Consider the following 13,098-nt stretch of genomic DNA (forward strand, 5'->3'; position numbering starts at 1 on the left):
AAGCACATGCAAGATAATTTGCTGTATAACTTCCTTCCACTGGGATTTGCTCTGTTATTTTGCATCTTTGCAGAAGGATCTGTTTGTGATGAAATGTATGTTTTGAAACAACCATTCCAATAACATTATAATTTATTTATTAGCCTTCTGATAAGGCTGTCAATGTTACTAAACGTGATTTTAATGATTAATGGCAAATCCTTAGAGAAATAAAAAAATTGCTGCATGAAGCATGCAGGAACTATTTGTTTTATTCTGAATGTCAACAGCTTCTTGAATAAAATGACAGCAAATAATTTAACTTGTAATTGCCTCTCTTGTTGAAATTTGAAAATTAATAACACGTTCTTATTTTCTTTGCAGTGTGAGCAACCATTCAATTCTTTCTGAGGTAGAGTGATAGGAAACACTGCTGATTAGACCACTCAAGACTTCACCTTTATAGTTTCATTCCAATGTGTTGCCTCACTGAGATTTTATTACATCATTTCATTTGTAGGTCTTTGTCAGAAATGTCCATATACATTCTATAAAACTGAAGTACTCTACATATCATGCCATCAAATGAAAGAGAGGCAGACAGAGATTGTGAGCACTAAGGAAAAGACAGAGGCTTTAAAGTACAGATGCATTATATTTATGTGCTTATATTTAATTGAACTTCAAAATACTGGAACAGGCACTAATGAAAGCAGCACAATTACTTTTTCTTTGTTTGAGCGATATCCTAGAATCTCACAGCGTGGAAGCAGGCTATTCTGTCCATCAAGTCCACACTGACCCGCCAAACAGCATCCCACCCAGATCCACCCCCCCTACCCAATCCCTGTAACCCTGCATTTCCCATGGCTAATCCACCTAGCCTGCACATCCCTGGACACAATAGGCAATTTAGCATGGCCCATCCACCTAACCTGCACATCTTTGGACTGTGGGAGAAAACTGGAGCACTCGAGGAAACCCAAGCAGATGCGGGAAGAGCACTACAAACTCCACATAGACAGTCCCCCAAGGGTGAAATTAAAACCAGGTCCCTGGTGCTGTGAGGCAGTAGTGCTAATCACTGTGCCACCCATCTTCACTTTTAATAGAAAATAAATCTCTTTTCCAATGCTTGCATCCCTCAAAAACGCCTAAAATAGCCACAGAGTAAACCTGAATAAAATGCTGCAACAATTATTGATCTGCAGACTTGACATTAACTTCAGAGTGTACAAAACTAATGGGTCTGACTTCAATTTGTGGAGTTGCTGGCCAGCTTATGTTAATTTTCTTAGTAGGTATGCCTGTGACTAACAGATGTTTTCAATATGTAAAGCGTAGGTGTTAAAAGTGAAAATGGGAGTTATGGAATGAAATAGTGATAGACATTTTTGAATACTGCAGCTGCATAATGCAGTATATTTGGGCCTGTAGAGGCTAAATAGTCCCCTGCAGCAAATAATGAAGCCAAAAAATCTCCATGGACTCTTCCCACAAACACTATATGATCAAGCATATAATTACTTTGTGTGTGAGCAGGAGTATGGCATAAATTGAATATACATACCATGGCTCTAGATATTAAAACATAAATGCTTGAAATCAGAGGTTGTTTTTATTTCTTCTCAAGCATGCATAAAATAAATGCACATGATTTTTTGAAGTTTGTAAGGAATAGAGAAAGGTTGATCATCCTATATTTTATGAATTTTAATAGCTGCCACCAAATAAGGAGGTTAACTGGAATTTCCAGCACCTGAATTTCTTAAATGCAATCCATTTGCAGGCGCAACAGAAACTAGCTCATCATTATGCACGAGTACTAGTACTCCATGCACACCTCTCAAAGAACCAGTGAGATATTTAAATTAGAGAACTAATAAAAAAAGTTAATTCTTCCAGTTGAAGAGTGTACAATGCTCACAGAAATAGCTTGAGAAAAATAAAGGATCTCGTGAAGGCTCTATATATGGTACAATTATCATCAGTTGGCCAATATTACTTCGTGGATCTTCAAATATTCATTAAATGAACCATTTTTTTAGAAGTTTACAATTCTAACTTTCTCCCTCTGCACATTTTTTTCAAATAAAAAAAGTTTAGTTAGCTTTACTCTGGGCTCAATTAATAGCAAAATACTTTTTGGGAGTTTTGTAAATCAAATTATTCAGCAAATCAAATCAACATCAGGAAGCTTGCTGCATTCAGTTAATAAACATTGCAGACATACAGCCAATGTTGCAGTTTCCATATTCACCACTCCACAATCAGTTCCTTAGTCCAGCATTTTGTTAGACCTCTGGCAGCAGCCTCCAACATCATTGGAGATGGACACTGTAGTGATTGTAATGAGGTCAGCCAGATGGACCTCATATAATATGCATTCCCTGATTTGGGCTGTTAATCTGGTACAACCAGGGAGTCCTGGTTGACAGGTATAAACAGGAATGTCAGATATTCTGACAGCTTGCTGGGAGGGTGCTGGATCAGCGTCCAGGACTCTCCATCTGAAAATAAAGGGTGACTTGGTGATGGGATATCAGCCTCTGTGGACTTATTTCAGACATTGTAAACAACAGAACTCCAGAGTGAACATAAGAATACAAGAAATTGAAGTAAGAGTAAGCCATTTAGCCCCTCAGCCTTGCCTCAAATCTGTCCAAGTTCTCAGCCCCTCTTTTGTGTCAGCTCTTCATAAACTTCAATTCCTCAATATTTTAAAAAAAGTCTAACCACCTCTTTAAATAATTTCAGTGTAGCATCCACAAGTGTAGGATGGAGAATTCCAGATGTTCTTTACCTTCCAGGTGAAGAAATTCCCTTACATTATAGTTTTAATTGTGTGTCCCCTTATTCCATAACTAACCAGTATTTTTAGATTCCCCAAAAGCTGCAGCATAGTACATTAACCACCCCAGCTGACTGTTACTGGTACTTTAAAAAAAAATCATGGATTGTGGATGTCACTAGCTACAGCAGCATTTATTTGCCATCCTTAATTGTTCTGTAAAAGGTTATGGTGAGCTGCCTTTTTAAATCATTGCAGTGTTTGGGGTTGAGGGATACCCACCAAGCTCTTCAGAAAGCAATTCCAGAATTTTGACCCAGTGACAGTGAAGGGATAGTAATGTAGTTCTAATTCAGGATAGTTTGTGCCTTGGGTGGAACTTTGTAAATGCTGGTGTTCTCATGCATCTGCTGCCCTGTCTTGCTAGGTAGTAAAAATTATAAGTTAGGAAGGTGCTGTCAGAAGAGCCTTGGTGAGTTACTGCAGTGCATCAAATAGACAGTACACTCTGCTGCTACTGTGCATCAGCGGTGAAAGAATTGAATGTTGAAGGTTGTGGATGAGGTGTCAATCAAGTGGGCTGCTGTCCTAGATGGTGTCAAACTTCTTGAGTGCTGTGGAGCTGCACTCATCCAGGCAAATGGACTTGTGCCTTACAGATGGCAAACTGGCATCAGAGAGACAGGAAGTGAGTTATTCACTGCAGCCACTGTCTGGCTTGTCCTGTTCAGTTTCTGGTCTACAGTAACCCCAGGATGTTGATATTGCGATGGTAATAGCATTGAAACTCAAGGGGAAATATTCAATTTCTCGCAATCCAAGCCTGGATGTTGTCCAGGTCTTGCATGCATATTGAAGAAGTCACAAATGGTGCTGAACATTGTGCAATCATCAGTGAATATCCCTGTTTCTGATATTATGATAGAGAGAAGGTCATTGACAAAGCTGCTGAAGATATTTGGGCCCTACCTTGAGGGACTCCTGCAGAGATGTCTTGGGTTGAGACGATTGACCTCCAATAAGGGCAATCACATTCACTTGTGCTGAATATGAGCCCATTCAGCAGAGTGCTTTCCTCATGATTCCCATTGACTCTGGTTTTGCTAGGATTTTTTGATGTCGTTCTCATTCAAATACTGGCAATCTCAAGGGCAGTCACTCTCACCTCATCTTGAAGGTCCAGCTCTTTTGCCTATGTTTGGACCAAGACTGTAATGAGGTCAGGAGCTGAGCTGTCCTGGCAGCATCCACTCTGGGCATCCATGAGCAAGTTATTCCTATGTCAGTGCCATTTGATAGCTGTGTCGACCCCTTCCAGTGTTTTGCTGATGATGGAGAGTGGAATAGGAGACTGGTAATTGGCTGGATTGGATTTGTCCTGCTTTTTTGTGTGCAATAAATACCTGGGCTATTTTCCACATTGCCGGCATTGTAGCTGTATTGGAACAGCTTGGCTAGGGGCCCAGCTAATTCAGAAGCATAAGTCTTCAGGACTATTGCCAGAATGTTGTCAAGGCTCATTGCTCTTGCAGTATCCAGTGCCTTCAGCTGTTTCTTGATTTCATATGGAGTGAATCAAATTGGCTGAAGATCGGAATTTGTGGTGTTAGCGATCTTTTGAGGAGGCCAAGCTGTATCACTTCTGACTAAGACAGAGGCAAATAATTCAGCATTGATGTTTGCACCGATATGCTGAGCTCGCCCACCATTGAGGCAGTGGATATTTATGGATTCAGTTTGTTGTATAATTATGCACCACCATCCATAACTAGATGTGGCAGGACTACAGAGTTCAGGCCTAATGCTTTGGTTGTGGCATTTCTTAGATGTTACTCTTGCAGCTTCCACAGCTTGGCTTGCAAATACTCACATGTTGTGGCTGTACCAGGCTGCCATCTCAGTTTTCAGTATGTCCACTGTGGCTTCGGGCATGCCTTCTTATACTCTTCATTGAACCAGTGTTAATCTTCCAGCTTGATGGTAATGGTAGAGTGGAGAATACGCAGGGCCACTTGGTTACAGATTATTGTTAAATACAATCTTAGTCCTATGATAGCCCACAATGCCTCCATGGATGCTCAGTTTTGAGTTGCTAGATCAGTTCAAAGTCTATCCTGTTTAGCATAGTGATAATGCCACATAATACTATCAATGTGAACTTAGGACTTTGTCCCCATGAGAACTGTGCAATGGTGACTGTTACTGATATTATGATGCACAGACAGATCTACAACAGGTAAATTGGTGAGGAAGAGGTAAAGTAGATTGTGTTGGGTTGGTAAGGCACTAGCACAAAAACTGCCTCACCACAGAAGCTGACTACCATTTTTGTTTTGAAGAAATGTCACTTCCAAGCTGTGCTATACAGCCAAAAGCTTATATACAACAAGCTAGAACAGAACATCTCAAATGATGGTATGAACCATGAGATGGAAGATATTAATGATGTGGAATATAGCTATCCATGGCGATATTATGGAACCAAGCAGATACTACTGGAGTACTGGTAGAGGAAAACAGTGATTTATGTTCAGCACAGGTGAGTAATTTCAGTTATTTCTGATAGTGAACCTTGGTTGGAGAAAAACTGTGTTCAGCCATTGTACATTAAGCTATATGGGGCAGTAGGTACAGAATGCATGTCAAAGATAAAGAAGGAACTCTACGTTGAATCGCAGAGTTATTTCACCCGTGACATGATCAGTGAGCTGGTGCTCAAAAATAATCCCAGTGACAAATCCCATTGGATGCATATACTCTGCATAGATCTTACACAGCAGAAAGAAGCAGTTGAATGCAGAGTTCATCTTATTTTCTTTGTGGATCAGCCCTTAGCAAAATTGGGAAGAGTCCAATCTTCACAATATTAGATACAAATAGTGTTTTATTTTGGCAACTTCCTCTCCATAAAGGTTACTCACAAGATTTGTTTCATTGCCTGCAAGACTTGGTTTCAGGAGATTACCCTTCGACATCACATAAGTGACAGAAACCTTCCAGAGGATGCTGTCGAGTATTCTAGAAGGATTGGGTGGAGTCATATGTTAGAGGGACTATGTCCTGATCCACTCAGGCAGAACATGACACTAGAATGTAAGTTGCATTTTGATGTTTAGAGGAAATAGGACTTACACTCAGCAACAAATACGAAATCTCACAACCAACTGTCAAGTTCCTTGGTCATATGGTTCCAGAGTTGATTTACAGAAGGTAAGAGCAATTAAGAAGTTTCCTGTATCTCAGAATGTGACTGAGCTCCAGAGACACATCTGTATGATAAATGACATTGGAAATTTTCTGCCCCACCTTGTTGTTATCAGTGTGAGTCACAATGTCAGCTGTTATGGCAAGACATGATTCCAGGAGGAAGCACAGATGTCTTGTGAGAAAAGGTATGTTTAGATTCCCTACAGTGTGGAAACAAGCCATTTGACCCAACAATTCCATACCAACCCTCCGAAGAGTAACACACCCAGATCCATTTCCCTCTGACTAATGCACATCATACTATGGGCAATTTAGCATGGTCAATCCACCTGACCTACACATCTTTGGATTGTGGGAAGAAACCAGAGCAACCTGAGGAAACCCACGCAGACACGGGAGAACGTGCAAACTGCACACAGTCACCCAAACTGGAATCAAACCCGGGTCCCTAGAATCGAACCGTTGGTAGTACCTGATATGTTAGTTTACTTTTGACCCACAGCTACCCATTGTCGTTTCTGCATATGTAACTTCTGCCGGACTGGGAGCTGCAATCTTTCTCGATTAGTACAGATATAAAACTTGGCCCAGTTTATTGTGCATCCCATTCGTTGACAGAGGTTGAACAGAGATATAGAGATATGTAATGTTTGAGAAGGAAGCATTAGCTAGTACAAGGAGTTGTGACAAATTTTCAGATTATGTTCTCAGTCTTTGTGTCAAGACAAGAATAGAATCTTTATTGACATTCTCAAATTCTATTTTTGCAAAAATATCTGCACAAGTACAACTATTCAGACTGAGGATGATGAAATTTCCTCAAAGATGGTACTGTATATTCCAGGAAAACAGGAGACTATAGCAAACAGTTTGTTTTATATCCCTGAGCCAAGGTTAGAACAAGGATATCAAAGTTTCATTAAAGCGGTGGAAACCTTTACAGTGATAATAACTGCAACACTACCAGCAACAACACAGTGATTGAATTAAATTAGAAATGCTAAGATATCCAATGAAGAATGTGTTCTGTTTAAAGAATACTGCATCAAAAGATTACCAGTGTATATGCCACGTAATCTCACTCTCACGTAACATTATGAACAGAGAGAATATATGGGTGATTTACTCATTTTTGACAAGACAGTGGTCAGTTTGATATAAGTGAGATTTGATATACTGCATTACATTTGCACCAAGGACTCTTGGGCAAATCAAAATATCCAAGATATTCAAGTTGGTGGCCAAATTTTTCCAAGTGATTGGAAGAGATGATATCAATCTGTACTAATTGCACTGTTCACCATCAGGACGTAAGATAAATGTTAAGGTCATCTTCATTTCCACTGCAGCTGTTTAGGCTTCTCATGTCGACAAGACTAAGAAGTCAGGTCCCTACACTTCGACATGTATTCTCATGCTATGCATACAAGATGACTTGAAAAAACTTGAGGGTGAAAGAGGATGACTATTGTTCCTGTCAGGTGTGGAACTATGACAAATGGCATCACATTCAAATCATATTCTTCCAAGTGAAAATGTTACGTGACAGAACAGATAAGCATTCTTTTTTTTAACACATCAGCTATCTTTAAGCAGTCAAATCAGTCACTTATTGTCAAATATATCAGACATGCTGAATTATGTCAGAAGTCCAGATTTCAGCTTGATTACTGAATCAGAGCATTATCTGTCATTCCTTCATTTGCCCAGCAGTTTGAGAGTCCACACAGAAAACTAAAATTCCCAATCTCCTCTAAAGGACTTAGAATACATTTGGCAGACTAATATTGCAAGCAAACTGTCAGTTGTTTCCTCAAAGTTACTCTTGAACAATGTATTTGTGTTTGGGATATGTGCGTTTATTATCCTCGCAGTAAGTCTGTTGATTTTAAATATGAGGTAACGTCGCCATGGTTCTATTGTCTCATTAGAGAGAGATAACTGGTGATGGTCTAACCTGAGGGTCATCATGCCTCAGGCAAGGGGCAAGGTTGAGAAGGTGGGACATTCACGGTAACCTCACCCATTATAAGAATTAAACGTTGGCTGTTAGTGTCACCCTGCATCCCAAACCAGCCATCCAGCCAACTGAACTTCATTACCCTCTTTTACATTTTAGATTTTAAGTAACCCAATAGTAAAGCCTTTTATACTTAAAGTAAAAGGTAAGTTTATCTCACTCTCTTGTTCTAGAGTTGGCTAAAGAGGCTGCTTTCTCAAATTTGGTCTCTATTGTTCTATGCAGGCCTAGAATTTTGAAGTCCAGATGTTGCATTGTCTAAAATGAAGGCTTGACATTATAGGATTGTCTCAGCAATTGTGATGGCTTTCACAGTTGAATTTCCAAAAGTTTATTTCACATGTAAGCTTTGCAAGTTGAATGATGAGAGAGATAGGGAGACCGTTGCTTCCTTGATTCTCCAATTGTTGCACTTTTAGCTGCAAAGTGAAACAGAAGACCACTGAGTCAGGATCACTCTAACTGCCTCTCTCCCTGCCTCGTTCTCCTTTAAGAAGGTCCCTCTTGTGATGCGTTCAATTCCAGGCAGCTGTCACTCTCTTTTGTTTTATTCTTAGCTGGCAAGCAATGATAGTTGCTGTCTAACACAATCTGTGACAAAATGCTGAATTGTGCTCCATATAAAGTAAGTTGTGATCTCATTTAGCATCCAAAGTCTTTTTACCACTTGCAATGTTTACGCTTTTCATGCCATAGTGCACTTATCAGTCAAAATCTTTGTATTTGAAGCCGAACTATTAAAGTCAATGGAGTTCGTTTACATGTGTGGACATCATTGACTTTTAAGATGTAGTTCCTGTCTGGGGATGTCCTTTGTTCCTTCCTTTTGAGATAAAGGGGTGTTTAAATCCACAAGTCCGGCTGATAGACCTAGGATCCATTATTAAATGCAATCATGACAACATAGAGGTTGTCCCTGTACATTGTCACAAACTGAAGTCATTTTACATGACCTTGCTGTCTTTCACACCCTCATGGCAAAACAAAGCCACAGTAAAATGTTTCTTAAATAAAATTATTATTTTCTTTACCTCAGCAGACTGAAAACATTTTAGCAGCAGAATGTGACCAAGAATATTATAATGTTCATCAATGGAAATGAAAATGGGATGGTTTCTATAAGAGGCAATAACTCCTGTGAAGCACAGGAGAACATGTTCTTCTTAATTAGCAACATTCTGGAAGGTTTGGTCTGCTTTATTGACTGGCTTGATAGTGGATGGTGTCCATTCCATTCAGTTCTGTCCCAAGTTGGTATTCAAGGCCTTACATATCTCATAGGAACCTGAAAAGAAATCTTTGCATGCAGCGGGTAATTTATTTTACACATCCACAGTACACCAAAACCATCTATAAAGGTGGCAGTGACAGTCAGTGTTTCTGGGACAGTGGGGTGAACAGTCCTATTTTGTGGCCATTATGGCCCATTAGTTACAATTTCAGCAAGCCAGATTGACTCAAGTTGATGAATTTTTACTCATCAAAAATTCGTTATTCTGGACAGTGCTTAAATTAGGTCCAGTGACTCTGGATTAGGCTACTGAAAGATTGGAAGAGGGGTGACTTCTAGTTCACTACAATTCCCGATCTCTTCAATTGATGACACAAAGCCTCCAAATGCAACCTTACTTTAATAGACTGGTTAAAAGTGGGAAGTCATGCTGTTTGGAATTATAAAGCCTACTCCACTGTACCAAAGTCCGCAGTACTTCAATCTCCTCTAGTTGTGTAGACACTATGGTGATTCACTGCAATGGAGACAAAACAGCAGAGAGTGAATCCCTTTTCCTGAATTGCTAATCTTGATTTGCTCTCTGGGAATTATCAAGTAAAGGCCAGGTATTGCCCACAGAGAGAATCAGTTAGTACTGAACAGAGCCCCTTGCTATCTTACACCCATCATTAATCCATGGCCTGAGGAATTAGCTGAATTGCTGTTAGAGACAGCCCACGCAGACTCAAAGAGCTTCCTTCTGTGGCTCAACTATTCTATTCTTTTGAGTCAAAGATAAATGAAAGGAACTGCTACTCATTAGATAGCTGTTGTTGTCCTAAGTGACATATCAATGAAATTTTATTATTTTGTGGTATATGAAATACTTAACATATCCCTGTACAGATCTTCTAGTTTCCATGCTCCTATAGTATGTGTGTGTCCCTGACTTCCACCACCCCATTACTGATGACTGTGCCCAAGCTCTAGAATCCCACCCCATCCTAAATCTTTCCACTTCCCAGTTAAGGCACTCCTCTTTGAACAAACACCTCTCTCAATGTAAAGCTTTCTTAATATCCCTCTGGGAAGTGTTTGGAAAATTTATACAGATCATAGATATCCATGGGGGTTGTTGCTGTTGTCCTTAATTGAGGCTGTTATCATGAATGCAACTTCTTGGTCATCTGCTGATGCCTCTACGAAGCAGATAGCAGATGAGTTGAGAGTGATTTGGAGACAATTCCTCTCCATAATACAAGTACTGCAGAGCTGGAAATGTGAAATAAAAAACAGAACGTGTTAGAGAAACTCAGTAGGTCCGAAAGTATCCATGGAGGGGAAAAACAGAGTTAACATTCAAGTTCTGTTTTTTTTTGTTCAAAAAATACTTTATTCACAAAAAACTTTACATACACAGAGTGGTACTAAAGCAATTTTGTACAGTCATTGCAAAGAAAAAACGAACTGTAGAATTTGTCATTTGCAGTTGCAAAATCATGACTCGGCATGCAGGACACTACATATATTTTGAGGCAAAGAGAGGGCATGATAACTGAATGAATCCTTGTTGTACTTTGGCATAAAAACCTTTGGTATAAAAGAGTCCAACATAACTTTTTTTAGCAAAGACTTCTTCAGGCCTTTCTACTTTTATTCCATCTCCATGATCCCCCCCCCCCCCCCCCCCAACCCGCCTAAGCTCCTGACTGCATTCACTTGTGCCACAACATGCACTAGAGATTCCTAGCACTTTGGTAGATCACATTACCGTTCCATCAAACAGGACTTGTGGTGCAAATGTATTTGAGACCAGGTGAAAATACCAGTCCCGAACAAAAATAAATCCTAATTGATATAATTCCAATTATCATAATTGACAATCCCCAATGACAACCCCCTAACCATAACTGAAAAACAGAATTCGGCCCCAAATCTGAGATTAGATTTTCTTTTAATTCAAAAGTATTCTTTATTCATAGTCACATATGCAGTTCGGTTCTGCAGGTTTGAAGTTCGACTCTATTCAACAGACAAACCCAAGGCACTCCTTATTTGTGCAGTCTGTAAACATATCCACACTTCCCGCATACAGTCCTTTAATATCTGGTTGCATGTTTTGTACGACTATTTTACACCAATATCTACTAAACAAAGGGTGTGAGCATCAAATTTAAACATCTTGCATACTCCGTGCATACCGCTGTTTACAAAGGATGAAGCAAAAGAAAACTAAAATTGGCAGAAAGTTGTTTTTGAATGCCATGCACTCAGCTCCTATTTCATGCCACAGGTGAAAATGTATTCATTCTCTGGGCTGTTCCAATGCTGACAGTGGTTTGCCTCCCCCAAAACCCCGCCACCCGAGATTCCATTCTCTTTTGTACATCGACCAGATTTCCAGTGCTGGAGCCCCACCTAGTGGAATGCATGTGAGAGCAGTGACACAGCTCAACGGAAAGCAAGAGTCGATGGCTGTCCTCGCCTCCAGCAGCTTTTGCATTGACATCGATGCAGGTTATAAAAAACAGTAAAGTCTCATTCGGTCAGTTTTTTTTTACTTCACACCACCCCCACCAAGCACACACACACACCTCTTTCGTACAAGCCTCCCAACGTTTAAAAGGTGAAGGTGCGAACACTTTTTAGCCCAGAGACAGCGAGTATTTGCGACTGGCTCACCACCTCTTAAATTGCATATTCGCCCATCACACTGTTGGCTCTCCCACTCCCCAAGCACCGCCCCCAACCCTACCTTTGTTCCGAGATGTGGAACAGGTCAGTGGCGACTGGACACCTCGGCGTCACGTTTTAAGTGAGCGGATACCAGAAAGCAAGTCTTGATCACAATCAAATTAATACCTTCCATAGATGGCGCCTTACGCTTCACCGGCCACAGAATATCTGCCGACCCGGTTCTTGATTGACAGATCAGGGTTTAGGGAAGATGCACAACCAACATGTATTAATCGCTCTTGATCTTCGAAATGATCGTATGTACTCGATTGCAGGTTTAATTTCTAAAACTTAATTGTGCTCTACCATAACATTAAACTTCTTTGGCAAATACTTCCTAGCGAATATATTATTTCTGAGAATTGTCACTTTTTTTGTTTATTTTGCACTTTGCCCGACACCATTGTTTTAGGACGCGTGTCCGAATTGCAGGCTTACCCGCGGGCAATATAGACAGCGATAATTCAAGTTCAGTTCTGCGTGCGTTGTACTGTTCTGTATGAACCTGTAATTGAAAAGCAACAAGGAATCTGGAAAGCAGGAAGGGAGGCGGTAATGGTCCAATATCCTGACAGTGCCGGTTGGAGGTATTTTAAATCAATAACTCTCATTAGACTTTCGGGAAATTAAATGGTTTCAATTCACAGTTTAGCTCCTCTTGAACATTAAGGAAGGACAGATCGAGACGTCAAGGGGGACAACACCGTATTTATTTCAGTTTGTCCAGACCATGAAGATTTTCACATTTTCAAATTTTATGATTTGCGAATATGACTTATTTGGCTTTTTTTTTTAAATCGGAAAGCCAGTTTCCAACATTACAATAAATTTTCAATCATGTGTTAGTTTATAAATCATTAACATAGATATGTATTGTTACTGCAGAAAGCAAATGTTTCATGTTTTATATTTGAATTTATGAATGGTACCTCATGCAAGCACCTGATCAAATCAAGGGGGATATTAGTGTAGAAATACAATGATTATGCCCCACGCCTGAACCAAGCATCCAGGCTCCCCTCAAAGAGAAAGGCTGCAACTTAATGAAACGATTTCTCAATTACACAACCAGACAGGCAAGTCTGTAATGAATTTTGCTCAGACTGGCCAAGAAGTGACCTTTACACTCTGCCCGGGTCACTGGGATTATTC

The sequence above is a fragment of the Chiloscyllium plagiosum genome, unplaced genomic scaffold, assembly GCF_037043375.1.
Source record: "Chiloscyllium plagiosum isolate Xiang-an unplaced genomic scaffold, Cpla_swu_hap1 HiC_scaffold_24, whole genome shotgun sequence".
NCBI classification, from domain to species: Eukaryota; Metazoa; Chordata; class Chondrichthyes; order Orectolobiformes; family Hemiscylliidae; genus Chiloscyllium; species Chiloscyllium plagiosum.